Raw genomic sequence first — 13,425 nt, forward strand, 5'->3', positions numbered from 1 at the left:
TTGGAAAACAGGCCAATTCCACTTGGACTGGTTCATAGGCTACCCAATTCAACTCGGGGCTGAGCCCAAAGCACTATTTGGAATGAATGAAGCTTTGTGTCTCCATTGATAACCAAGGGAAATCCATATACAGCTCTAAATTTTAACAGAATTGGAAGACATTTGCAGGCATAATATACACTTTCATGGGGATTATGCCAAATTTCAGAGAAATAGATGCAGGGGCTTTGGTCCTAAGCGCCTTTAAAGTTTTTGGGTTTTTTTTAAACCCAGAAGGTGCCTATAATTGTTATGGTTTTTGGTAGAATTAGATGATGCCTGCCAGGATAGCTGCCCCTTCTGAGGGGATAAAGCCAGCCAAATTTCAAGCACGATAGGTGCAGGGTGTGTGTGTGTGTGTGTGCGCGCACACAAGGGGAGTCTTAACAGCTTGGGGGGCGCCAAAAAACAGCAACCGAAATCAGTGGTGATTTCTACGCTATTTGCGTTCCCCTTATTTTTGCCGTAGTCTACGTAAATGTTTATGTAGACTAAGACATGCCAAAATAAGGAACGCAAATGGCGGCGCCCATGGGCACTGCCATTTGCATACGCGCATTTTTTTTTTAATCAGCCGTGATAGGCTATGTAAACATTTACATAGCCTATCATGGCTGACTGCAGGGACGCAAATGGCGGCGGCTATGGCCGCTGCCATTTGCGTCCCTGCTAGCCAGCGGCTCCACAGAATCCCCGCGGAGCGGAGCCAGCCAGGATTCGGGGGGGGAGGGACGGAGTGCCTCCCCCCCCAGCCAGAATTTTGGGGGGAGGGACGGAGCGCCTCCCCCCCAGCATCAGCATAATCCACGAACAGGTAAGTGACTTTCGTACATCCCTAGCAAGTCCAGGGGCTTTTCTGCTTAGTGCCATTAAATCTGATTTTGGGATGGGAAGTGATGCAATTGCAAAACCTAATTCAAAACGGGGAGGAGGATAGTGACACTGCCTATCTAAACAGTTGTAAGATAAACTAACAAACAGCAACAAGAAGAAATTAAACTTTACTTCTAGGGGAAGATCTAGGTGAATGGATGGAATGGAAAACAAAATGAAGGATTTAGCAAAAGGACTGGGAAGCTGGAATAAGAGTAGTTGGTTGGAACAGGAAGGAAAAGCAATCAGAAAGAAGTAAGTACGGAAGTCAGCCACAAACAATTTCATGCATCCTAAGCTCTTCAACATTCACTCAGCAAAAGGAGTAGAGAGCAATGTTGGGCAAAGGATTTCATAGGACTCAAATCCCTCCACATAAGCACAGTGATTGGAGAGAATTCTCTGTGATTTGAAGGTAGACCTGTCAGTTGCTCAACTCCTCCCCTCCCTGTACCCCCTTCACTTCAATTGCACACAAAACTTTGGGGTGGTCCAGCTTTGTTTCTGGTTACTTCGGAGGGAATCCTGCTTTGTACTCAGGAGCCCCTGAATCTTTCCAAAGCAGCCCAATATGAGTAAAGATTTGGCCAAACCTAATACATATCCCTAATATCTGCCTGCCTGCCTGCCTGCCTGCCTGCCTGCCTGCCTGCCTGCCTGCCTGCCTGCCTGCCTATCTATCTATCTATCTATCTATCTATCTATCTATCTATCTATCTATCTATCTACCTATCTATCTAGTGCTAATTTCCAGGTCTCAGCTGGATATCATCAAACAGGTGTGTTTTTGTTGTTGATCCAGAGCCATTTGGTGCCATTAGTTATTGCATGCACCAACAGCAGGATTGGAAGATTGATCTTTAAATGAAATTATGATGATGTATTAGTTACTTCACTGGAAAATGAGGATCCTCATCTAGGTCTTTTCACTCACAACTGTGCACACACAGATTCTCTTTCAAACCTACACTGAACACTGAGCATTCCTTGAGAAGGAGAAAAGAGAGATATAAATTCTTCCTTAATAAATTTAAAAAAAAACATGGAGAGAAGAGAGGCATAGTATCTGCTGACCCCAACCTCTGACCTCCTCCAATTCTTCCCCCAATTGTCCTACCTAAGAATGGAAGAACCAGTGATTTTCGAGCTCACCAACATTCTCCAAAATGCAGTCTCAAGCTCATTTTGCCTCACTCCCATTTCCATTTTCGATCTATTTTTCAGCTAGTTCAAATGGGAAATGTGCACATTTTGAATAGGAAGACTTCCCCCCAATTGTGATAGCAATTTTCTAGGGATGTCAGAGAATTTCGCCACGAATCTCGGGGAGGCCGAATGTCAGCGGATTCGCCCCCCCAAAATCGGTGGCGAAACGGGATGGGACTTACCTTGGGCGAATCCTCCTGGTGGCGGCGGTGGCTCTGGCGGCGGTTCGGCGGCGGTTCGGCGGTGGTTCGGCAGCGGCAGCTGCGGCAGCCAGTCTTCTGACCGGCTGCCGCCGCCACCACTTCCAGTTAAAAAACAAAACAAAACGTGATAGGCTACGTAAAGATTTACGTAGCCTATCACGGCTAGATTTTTAAAAAATACTGTGATAGGCTACGTAAATCTTTACGTAGCCTATCACGGCTGAGTAAACAAACGAACAAACAAACTGCGTGTACGCAAATGGCGGCGCCCATGGGCGCCGCCATTTGCGTTATTTTGGCATGCCTAGTCTACGTAAACATTTACGTAGACTATGGCAAAAATAAGGGGAATGCAAATACCATAGCGGACGCTATTTGCGTTCCCCCTTATTTTTGCCGTCTTACTCTACGTAAATATTTACATAGAGACTAAGATGGCCAAAAACAAGGAACGCAAATAGCAGCGGCCGTAGCCGCCATCATTTGTGTACGTGCATTTTTGTTTTTGTTTTTTTAAGCCAGACGTGATAGGCTACGTAAGTCTATGATGGCTGACTACAGGGACGCAAACGGCGGTGGCTATGGCCGCCGCCATTTGCGTCCCTGCTAGCCAGCAGCTGGATGTCCGGATGCTGGCGGAGCCGGCCGGTGGCTCTGTGGAATCCTGCGGAGCGGAGCCGGCCAGCCAGGATTCCAGGGGGAGGGATGGAGCACCTCCCCCCCGCAGTGGAACCCGGCAGAGCTAGGTAAGAGGAGTTTCGTATGTCCCTAGTTCCTACCACCAAATTCAATATGTTCAACAGAATGTGTGAAAAGGACTTCTATGTGTGTACAAACCTGGGAACATAGGAAACTGCCTGATCCCAAGTCATACCATTGGTGCATTAGTATGGTCTACACCAGGGGTGAAGAGCCTCAGGCTTGGGGGGCAAATCCAGCCTGCCTAAGGTTCCCTTCCTCTGGCTCCACCTCCTTGTTTGGTGGTTCCCTGGGTTTCATGTGTCTCCCCCACCCCCATTCTTAAGAAAATGCCTCTCCTAAGACTTAGTTATGGGCAGTAAGAGCTTCACGCTATAATATTCTGGTATTTTGCTCCACCCCTTTTGCCTTTGGTCCCATTCCTTTTGTCTGCAGCCCTGCCCTACCCACCACACCATGGAGGTTGGTGGCTCTGATGCCAGTGCTTCAGCACCTTTGGATAGCTCCTTTTGAGTTCTGATTGATTCTGACTGAAACCCAGAGCAGATTCACTGCCCCACTGACATTGGAGCCAGCAGTCTCCACTGCCATCACTGTAATTCACCCCTGTCCTGACAGCTTCTATGAAATGGAATTTGGCTGTTGGGCTGAAAGAAGTTCAACACCGCTGGTATACACTGACTAGCAGTGGCTCCCCATGGTCTCAGACAGGAGATTTCTTATCTGGACATGTCAGGGATTGAACCTGGGACCGTTAGAGTGCAAAGCGTGTGCTGTACCACTGAATGCAAAGCAGTAGTGCTTCCCTTTCCAGACTATTGACCCAGCCAGTCCATTATTGTCTTCTTTGACTGGCAGCAATTCTCCAGCCTTCCAGGCAGAGTAGTCTTTCCCAGCTCTGCTATCTGAGATCCCCTTTTAACTGGAGATGCAGAGGATTGGACTGGGAACTCAGAAGTTCAGCATGGTCATTGACCTGGGAAAAAATACAATAAATACTAGAACTTGCACTATGCGTAAATAGTTTAGGACAAAAGTTATTGATTTTATGGGTATGATCTGAATTGGAAAGGTTTGCTTACATCCCATAATACTCTTATATTAGGTTGCCATGTAAGAGGGAAGGAGATATCTTGCTTTGGGAATAGATTGCTGGTAACTGGCAAAAAGCAGACAATCCTTAGATCGATCATCATCAGTCACCATCATTTAAAGAAGCTTGAAACATCTACCCCCAGTCAGTCATTTAGACACAAGGTATCTCCCATGCAAAACTGACTTTTATGAACAATTGGCCTTGGTACCATATCCTAACAGTCAATGTACTTGGACTTTGAGGATCCACAGGAATTAATACATGAGCAAAAGAGGAGCCAAAAGATTCCCAAAGTTAAATTATTCTATATTAGAAACTATCTTAATTTACTGGGAACAAATTCTGGCAATGCTCCCCTCATTACTCATTGGGTATAGTATTTGCATCACCATATCAAGGTCTTTTTCAATAATAATTCCCCATATGTCTGCATATCTCTCTGTCTACTTTCTCTTGTTTTGTCTGTGTGGGTAGCAGATATATCATCAGAAAATGGAGAGGAAGGGGAAGGCAATAGACTGATGGGAACTTGAAACCTTTCATTTGTCAGGGATAACCCCAAATTAGGGATGGGCGAACTGCCAAACTCACCCACTTGCCAGACTAGTTGCCAGACCCGCACCAGCTGCCCATGGTGAGCTGCCAAGTGGTTTGCAGGCACCCAGAACGCAGCCCCCTGATCCCTTGCTGAGCTGCCATTTTGCGTAAAAATGGCAGCTTGACCTTTTTCGTAAATGCCCATGTGGGCAAATGGAGGCCATAAAGCGACCATTTATGCAAGATTACAGGCATAAATGGTCCATTTTCACCTGTAATGTTGTGTAAATGGCCACTTTACTGTCAACATTTGTGCACATGGGCATTTACGAAAAAGGCCAAGCCGGCATTGTTACACAAAACAGCAGCTCGGCGAGGGATTGGGCGGTCACACTCTTGCCCAACTCGGTGCACACCGAGTCAGGCATGCGCAGCAGTCTCTGGACTGGAGCCCAGGAAGCTGAGTGTGGGGGAGGGAGTCCACCAGACTCCACCCCCCTCTTGGACTCCCATGGCATCCCTACCTCAAGTGCCCTTCCTCCTAGGAACAACATAGGTGAATATGGCTGCTTTCCCCAGCTTTAGATGGCCAACAGTGTCTAGTGACAACATCAGTGGCTATTACAACAATCTCAACCCTCATTTCAGACCTATATGACTGGCTAGCAACCAGCATACCACACACAGAGAAAAGGGGCAGACTGCCAGGTTTGAAGGGCCTGCAAAAGCAATATCACATTCACGCATTTGCTTCCCAGCACAATTGTTGAATTAAACTTTAGTACAACAACAACAACATGACATTGGTGCATTTCCTTGACTACCTGTCTATTCACATGACCTCCTTTGTAATTGATTTTTTCCCCCATTCTATTTTACTCCTTGTCTCAGATGTTTATATGTCCTAGTTCATTGCCCTGTGCTTTTTTGGTTCCTTCGGATCCCAGGTCTCCCCCTCACTAGGGGTATACGGATCACTCACCCCGTTCCGGTGGGGCCGTCCACTGGGGGGGGAGGTGATCCATCTCTCCCCCCCGGAATCCTCCCTGTTCGCAGCCGGACTTCTGTCTGCTGCTGGGCTGCAGCTGCAAATGGCGGCCGCCGTAGCGGCCACCATTTGAATCCCTGCATTAGACGTGATAGGGTACGTATATATTTATGTAGCCTATCATGGCAAAGAGCAGGGATGAAAATGGTGCCCGCTACACCTTGCATCCCTGCTCTTTTCGTGATAGGCTACGTAAATATATACATAGCCTATCACGGCTAATGCAGGGACGCAAATGGCATAGCGGCCACTATATGCGTCTTTGCCATGATAGGCTATGAAAATACTTAACATAGCCTATCACGGCTAAAGTAGGGAGGCAAATGGTGGGTGCAGACTGGGGCAGCCATTCGCAGCTGCAGACTAGGGCAGCGGACAGACTGGATGGCCGACAAAAGGTTGGGTCCATCCCGGGGAAATTTCGCGGGGTGGCAGGGAGGATTGCTCCGTTCCGCCACGGACTCCAGGGGGCCGGATTCTAAAGAATCCAGCCTCATTGGAGTCAGTGGCAGAATTCTCTATCACCCCTACCCCTCACTCCTGTTTCTTTCCTTTCTTTGCATAACATGGGAGCACACACACACAAGCACTACTCCTTGGCCACAAAGGGGGCTAACATGGTATGATACTCAGCTGTAACAAGCAAACCATAGAAGGGCAGCGTGTGACAGTAAGACATAATAAATAAATACGTTGTGTCTGTATTATATAGCAATAACTTTTTAATTAAAGCAAATTAAATTGTAAGGAAAATATAAAATCAATACATAGTATATACAGTATCTATATTCCATAGGAATAACATAGATGGGAAGCTAAACTGCATTGGGAAGGCTCGGATAAACAGATGTGTCTTCAACATGCACCTAAAAGTAAGAATTGTCAGTGCATGTCTAATTTCAAGTGTAATTTCATAACATTTCTAACATGCAGAACAAGTAGTCAACTAAGTGTCAGGGTGCCCCTGTTGCCCACTAACTTCACCAATAGCCAGAATGAACTAGGGATGGACGAAAGGGACTTACCTTGTCCCGCAGCTTGCTTCGCGGTGGGGGGGAGGCGCTTCAGTTCTCCCCCCGAAGTTCAGGTGAGGGGGGGAGGCGCCCCATCCCTCGCCGGCAAAATTCAGGCCGGGGAGGAGCGCCCTGTCTCCCCGGCCGCGAAAAAAAAAGTAAAAAACAAAAACAAAAACCACACCCGTGATAGGCTACGTAACGATTTGCGTAGCCTATCACGGCTAGATTTCCAAAGTCAGCATGATAGGCTACGTAAATCGTCACGTAGCCTATCACGGGTGACTTTGGGGGAAAAAAAAAGCTCATACGCAAATGGCGGCGCCCCATGGGCGCCGCCATTTGCGTTCCTTATTTTGGCACGTCTAGTCTACGTAAAGATTTACGTAGACTACGGTGAAAATAAGGGCAACGCAAATAGCGTTCCCTTATTTTCACCGTAGTCTACGTAAATCTTTACGTAGACTACCCCTGTCCAAATAAGGAACGCAAATGGCGGCGCCCATGGGGCGCCGCCATTTGCATACACGCTTATTTTTTTTTCTCCAAAGTCACCCGTGATAGGCTACGTGACGATTTACATAGCCTATCATGGCTGACTTTGGATATCTAGCCATGATAGGCTACGTAAATCGTCACGTAGCCTATCATGGGTGTGTGTGTTTTTTTTTATTGTACTTTTTTATTTTGTAATGGCGGCGGCGGCAGCTGGTCAGGAGACTGGCCGCCGCCCCCGCCCCTGCCGAAACGCCGCCGAAACGCCGCCGGGACCCGCCGCCAAGAGGGACATTCGCCGAAGGTAAGTCCCATCCCGGGGGGGGCGGGGGACCGGCGGAGAATTTCCCCAACACTTTCGGGGGGCCGAATGCGTCGGCACTCGGCCTCCCGAAGATTTGTGGAGAAATTCTCCACCATCCCTAGAATTAGGGGTGGACGAAAGTCACTTACCTTTTCTCGCAGCTTGTTCGTGGTGGGGGGGAGCGCTTCGCTGCTCCCCCCGCGAAGTTCAGGCCGGGGGGGAGGCTTCCCGCCTCGCCCGGCCGAAATTCAGGCTGGGGGGGGAGGCTTCCCGCCTCGCCCGGCCGAAATTCAGGCCAGGGAGGAGGTGCCTCGCCTCGCCCAGCCGCGAACACGAAAGTAAAAAAAAAACAACAACAACGTCCCCTGATAGGCTACGTGACGATTCACGTAGCCTATCATGGCTAGATCTGGAAAGTCAGCCGTGATAGGCTACGTGAATCATCACGTAGCCTATCACGGGTGACTTAAAAAAAAAAAAAAAGCGCGTACGCGAATGGCGGCCCCCATAGGGAGCCGCCATTCGCGTTCCTTATTTAGTTGCTGTAGTCTACGTAAATGTTTACATAGACTACAGCGACCAAATAAGGAAGGGGAATGGCGGCTCCCTATGGGGGCCGCCATTATCCGTACACACTTTTTTTTTTTTTTTTAAGTCACCCGTGATAGGCTACGTGACGATTCACGTAGCCTATCACGGCTGACTTTGCAAATCTAGCCGTGATAGGCTACGTGAATCGTCACGTAGCCTATCAGGGGACGGTTTGTTTTTTTTTTCTTTCATTGCAATGGCAGCGGCGGCAGCCGGTCGAAAGACCGGCTGCCACTCCCGCCCCGCTTGAACACCGGACGAACCGCCAGCCGGACCCGCCGCCGGGAGGGACATTCAGGGAAGGTAAGTCCCATCCCGGGGGGTGCGGGGGGCGGGGGGGTGCAGAGGATTTCTCCCCGAAACTTGTTCGGGGGGCCGAACACGTTGGCGCTCGGCCCCCCGAAGTTTCGGGGAGAAATTCTCCGCCATCCCTACCTAGAATGAACACTCAGACGAAAGGGCTGCTTTCCAAGGCTTTAATTCCATGTATCCTAATGAGGCATACAGATGTTAATTGCTTGAGTCTCAGAGGAACTACAAAGGAACAGTCATCTATTGGTTTCTAAGGGTTAGGACATCAGTTGATCTCCATTTGGGAAAAACACAGCAACTCTCTGAACTTAAGGAGTGGGAGGGGATGATCTCCCCCTCTCCCACCCCTTAAGTTCCGCTCTGCCTATGAGGCAGTGTGGGCAGGGGTGGTCGGTTCTCACGGATGACTTAAGGGGTCATCCCTTAACACCCCCTTAAGGGGTATGAGGGGAAGATCTTCCCCTCTCCCGTGATGCTTCTGGGCGCAGCTGTTGACGTCGAGCCTGCAATCTCTCGCTTGTGCCTGCGTCTGCACCGCGTGTCTAAAAGCTCAGATTGTCCCTCCCTTTCCACACCTGGTTCACTGTCGCTCCCAGGGATGTGAGTGGGGGGAGGCTCCCCCTCTAGCTGCACCTCTGAAGTCTGAGAGAGTTCCTCCCCCACAAATTGTATCTCTTCCTCAGAATCAGAGCTGTTTTGGGACTCTGTGGGCTCAGTCACAATTCTGACACTAAAGGCAGAATCCTATGGCCACTAGTCCCATAGGATAGGTCGGTTCCCTGAGAACTGACCACCCCCACCCACACTGCCTCATAGGCAGAGCAGAATGGCCCTGCACTTCATGCTCAGAAGGGGAGTGCAGAGTGGCAAAAACGGGGCATTCCTGTGGGTGTACTGGGGGGGAGTTTGAAATGCCGGTATGACACATCCGATGCTCCAAGGTCCCACAGCTAGACAGCCAAAAGCTGCTGTCTAGCTGCAAAAGCCAGGTGAGGGAGTGAGGAGGTGATCTGCCCCCAGGCTCGGAGGTGACCATCAACCCAGATAGGATTGCTCCCTAAGAAAGAATAAAGGTTCTAATAACCTAACATCTCTGATTTCACTAACTCCTCTCCCTGCATTCTACCCCAACTGACTGTGTCAGCACTTCCAACTGACTTTTTCAACTGATGCTAACTCCACTCATCATTCTATTCTGGTCCCTGCTGTCAATCATTCCTCCATTCATTCTTCTGTTTCAGTAGTATACTGATGAATTTGGAATTTACAGTCAAGCAAGATTAGAACTCCTGATACTTAATTACCTTGTTCCCTAGTAATTTAAATAGTTCTCCTGAGAACCCTTATCTTCAAAGATATTTGCTTTCTGGTTCTTACATCATGCTCACTGAAACCAATAAGAATGGCTGTTTATTACAGATACGGGAAAGAAAATAAACCGACACTGCTCAGATTTCAAATGCTACAGTAGATAATCTCTGAACCAAGACAAATTCATGAATACAGAGCACTCAAAGATTAGGTTTCAGCGCCTCACTATATTTACAGTGTACTTGTGCTTTAGAAGGCAGACAAGCAATCCAGGAGACAGGACCAAAAGAACTTCCCCTGTTCCATTACTAGGAAAGTGTGCTTGGCCTCTCGGTGGAGTCTGATGACACTGTTAACAGTTAGGACAAAATGCCAAGTACAGTTTGTAGTAAGGGTAACCTGTTCACCAAGAAGGTAAACATGACCTGTAGCATCCAGTGTCATCAGAAGGAACTGCAGGCATATGGAATAATAAGAAAATGCTTCTGGAGTATGTGAGGTAGTGTGTGTTTGTGTATACGCACATATGAGAGACATGCAGAACATGGGATAAAGATGAGTGAGTTCAGTCACATGTACTTAGAGTTCATTCCACTGTGTTGCTGTTTGTTTGTTTCTCTCTTAGCCTGCACAGGGCTGTAGGAGCCTTTCTCGTTTATTCTTATTTGGGCCTACTAGTCTGAAGTCACCAACAGAACCATCTTAATTACACCAGCCTGACTGTCAGGGTGGAAACGGAGCCGATAGAACCCCAGAGCAGTTCTGATTCTGAGGAGGATCAGCAATCCGTGGGAGAGGAGCCAGCTCATCCCTCACAGGCACAGCAGCTGGCAGAGATTCCTCCTGCCGGCATTCCCGAGATAGATAGTGACCCTGGCAGTGAGCAAGTGTGGGAGGGGGGCTTGCTGGACGTTCAACGCAGATGCAGGGAGCGACGAGCCATGGAGGGCATGGAATGGAGGCATAGCACCCGTTTGGCACGCAAGCAATGGCTGCCTCCCGTGGACCCAAGGGAAAGAGGGAGGATCTCTCCCTAGCCCATAAGTTCAGGGTCTTCAAGTGATTCTCCTTCAAACAGGGATCAACTGCCTACCCGGAGCATAGGCTACTCTGCTGTTCCTTGCTTAGTCGCTGGTGATTAGCATCTGAAAGAGTCATTAAGTTGTAAAAGGATTAAAGCCTTGAAAAGAAACCTTTTGTCTGTGTCTTGAGTTGGCTATTAGAGTGTACTGAAAGAAGCCGCCAGGGCGCTCCTGACACTGACCCGCAGTGTGTGCATATGCATGTCAGGACAGGACCAATGTCATTGAATATGACAGCGTTGGTGAGTTCAAGCACACAGGCTTTGAAGTCCACTCAGCACCACTGCCAGACCACCCCACTGGCTGCCACCATGGGCAGGTAAGCAGTTCTCCCAGCAGAAGCAAGGCTCAGCAGCAGAGCCCCGCAGAACTCCAAGCGCACTTACCTGAACCCGCCAGTGCTGTCATTCTCCATTTCATATGCGTGTCAGGGCCAGCTTAACTGAAGATAGTGACACTGGCAATTTCAGGAGTGTAGGCTGGTGGGCACACATTGAATATGGTGTCAGGTTGAATGTTAGAAATCCTTTCTTTTCTCCTTACTACAGTAAATCCTGGCCTGGCACCGTGCAAGTCATCCTTAGCATATTGCTGGAACAGAAACTCTTATATAAGCGAGCCAATAGGACAGCTGAAGGACTGCAAACTAAATAGGTTACTGATTAGAGCCAGGCTCATGGCCGATCCCAAATCAGAGGAGAGATTAAAATTTCGAAAACAAATTTCCTATGATGAAGTTGAATTTTCTGAGGTCCCTTCACGCCTGGAGTCAAGCCTGCCGGACCACCATAAAAAGATCCAGGCAGCAGGTCTGGCCTCTAGATATCTGGAAGAAGATAGGAGAACAAGAGTGCCAAACAATATCGAAGTGGCACAAAAGAATCTTGCATAAATAGGACCAACCTGGTCCTATACATCAGCCAGAGAGGGAGGAGCTGCAGGGAGCTCTCTCCACCCCTCCCTGCTCGAAAGAACACTCAGCTCCAACTGACAGTTCCCTGGGTCTGCAGACTGTGGCCTCATCCATAAGCCTGGGAACCAAGGCCACTGGGAGGCTGCACCCAGTTTCTTCCTGGGTGCAGCCACTGGGAGGCTGCACCCAGGAAGAATATCATGGCAAGGGGGAAACCAACCTGGCCAAATGCTTTGGTCAGCAGTGTATTTGCTTTCTTTCCCCTCCTCCCTCCCAATCCCGTTTCCTTTTGTGTTGTGTCTTTTAGATTGTAAGCCTGAGGGCAGGGACTCTCTTAATATTAGCCTTTGCAAGCCACTCTGGGAGTCTTTTTTGGCTAAAGAGTGGGGCAAAAATGCTCTAAATAAATAATAAATAATAATAAAATAAATATATAATGCTTATATCTAAATAATGACCTAGACTCTGGCACACAACACCAGTGCTGTGCCAAAATCTGGCCTCCTGTTTCCTAAAAGTTTTCTTCCATCATGAAAGAATCTTCTTTTTTTCTGCTTCATTCTCAGGGTGCTTTAGAATTCCTTTTAATTGAGTTTAGTCATGTTTTTGAGCTTATCTTATTAGTGTGAAGTAGCTAAGGATACTGTGTAATTTTCTTTCTTTCTGTTGCACATCTCTCTATTGCTCTGCAGCCTCCCAGGCTGCCCATGTGCTTCCTGCTCTGAAAAAGCCCCATGGGAGGAGGTAAACCATGATATATTTCCATGGACTTTAACTGAAGCATGGGCAGCAGGGAATGCTGCAGACCGCCGGAGAGATTATTGTACAATAGAAGGCAGGGCACTCATACACACCCCTTGGCCACCTCACAGGTAAGTAAACATAAGAACCCCACAGCTTACCCACAGCAATTTCACAAAAATTGTGTTTTTCTTTGGCAAAATAGAAATAAAAAGCCATTTCTTTTCTTTCAAATTGAATGAAAATGATCTAAAAACGTGGAAGGAATTTTCAGTACAGTGCTACACCACAGGCAAAGTATTTAAGTCTTTTAGCAAGGTGACACCCCCCCCGCCCTCACAGTTTAGCACTAGATCTCCCCACAGCCTCTAGACAATTTCCCATCATCATACCATAGTATAAGAAAACAGAAAACAAGGGCAAATTGGGAAGAATTAATGTTGGGTAGACAGACAGACCTAGCAGTGGGAATAGACCTAGTGCTCAGCAGAGGAGCCCTCACTTTGGTATGGAAATTAAATGCTACCTTTATTTCCCCAAAACCTGAGTTCCCTCATCCGTCATACTTCTTCATTCCCAAACTATCTTGCGTACCCAACTATAGTTTTTTTTAAAAGCTTTAAAAATTAGCATTTCTTAAAAAAAAAAAAAACATCCTTCCTTGCCTCCACTATTGGATTATGATTCTGCAATAAATATTGCTTCACTGCAAATAATTTCTAATTTTTGATATGACAGCCGGAGATTTACTCACTGGAGAAGGGCATTTTATTCATTGACTAACTGCAGCAGCAGACCAACAGAGGGAGCAAAAGAGCTCAGTCATCCAGCTATTGTAATAAAGTTTCACAAATAATATGGCTTCTCCTCTTTTGCATGTTTAATCAGTAGTATTTAAAAAGAAAACCAGGTGATCATTGCCAACACAACACAGACTATTTAGAATGAAGAGATGGTAATTA

This window comes from Heloderma suspectum, chromosome 1, assembly GCF_057233095.1.
Source record: "Heloderma suspectum isolate Gila_16-S chromosome 1, 16-S_ref, whole genome shotgun sequence".
Lineage (NCBI taxonomy): Eukaryota > Metazoa > Chordata > Lepidosauria > Squamata > Helodermatidae > Heloderma > Heloderma suspectum.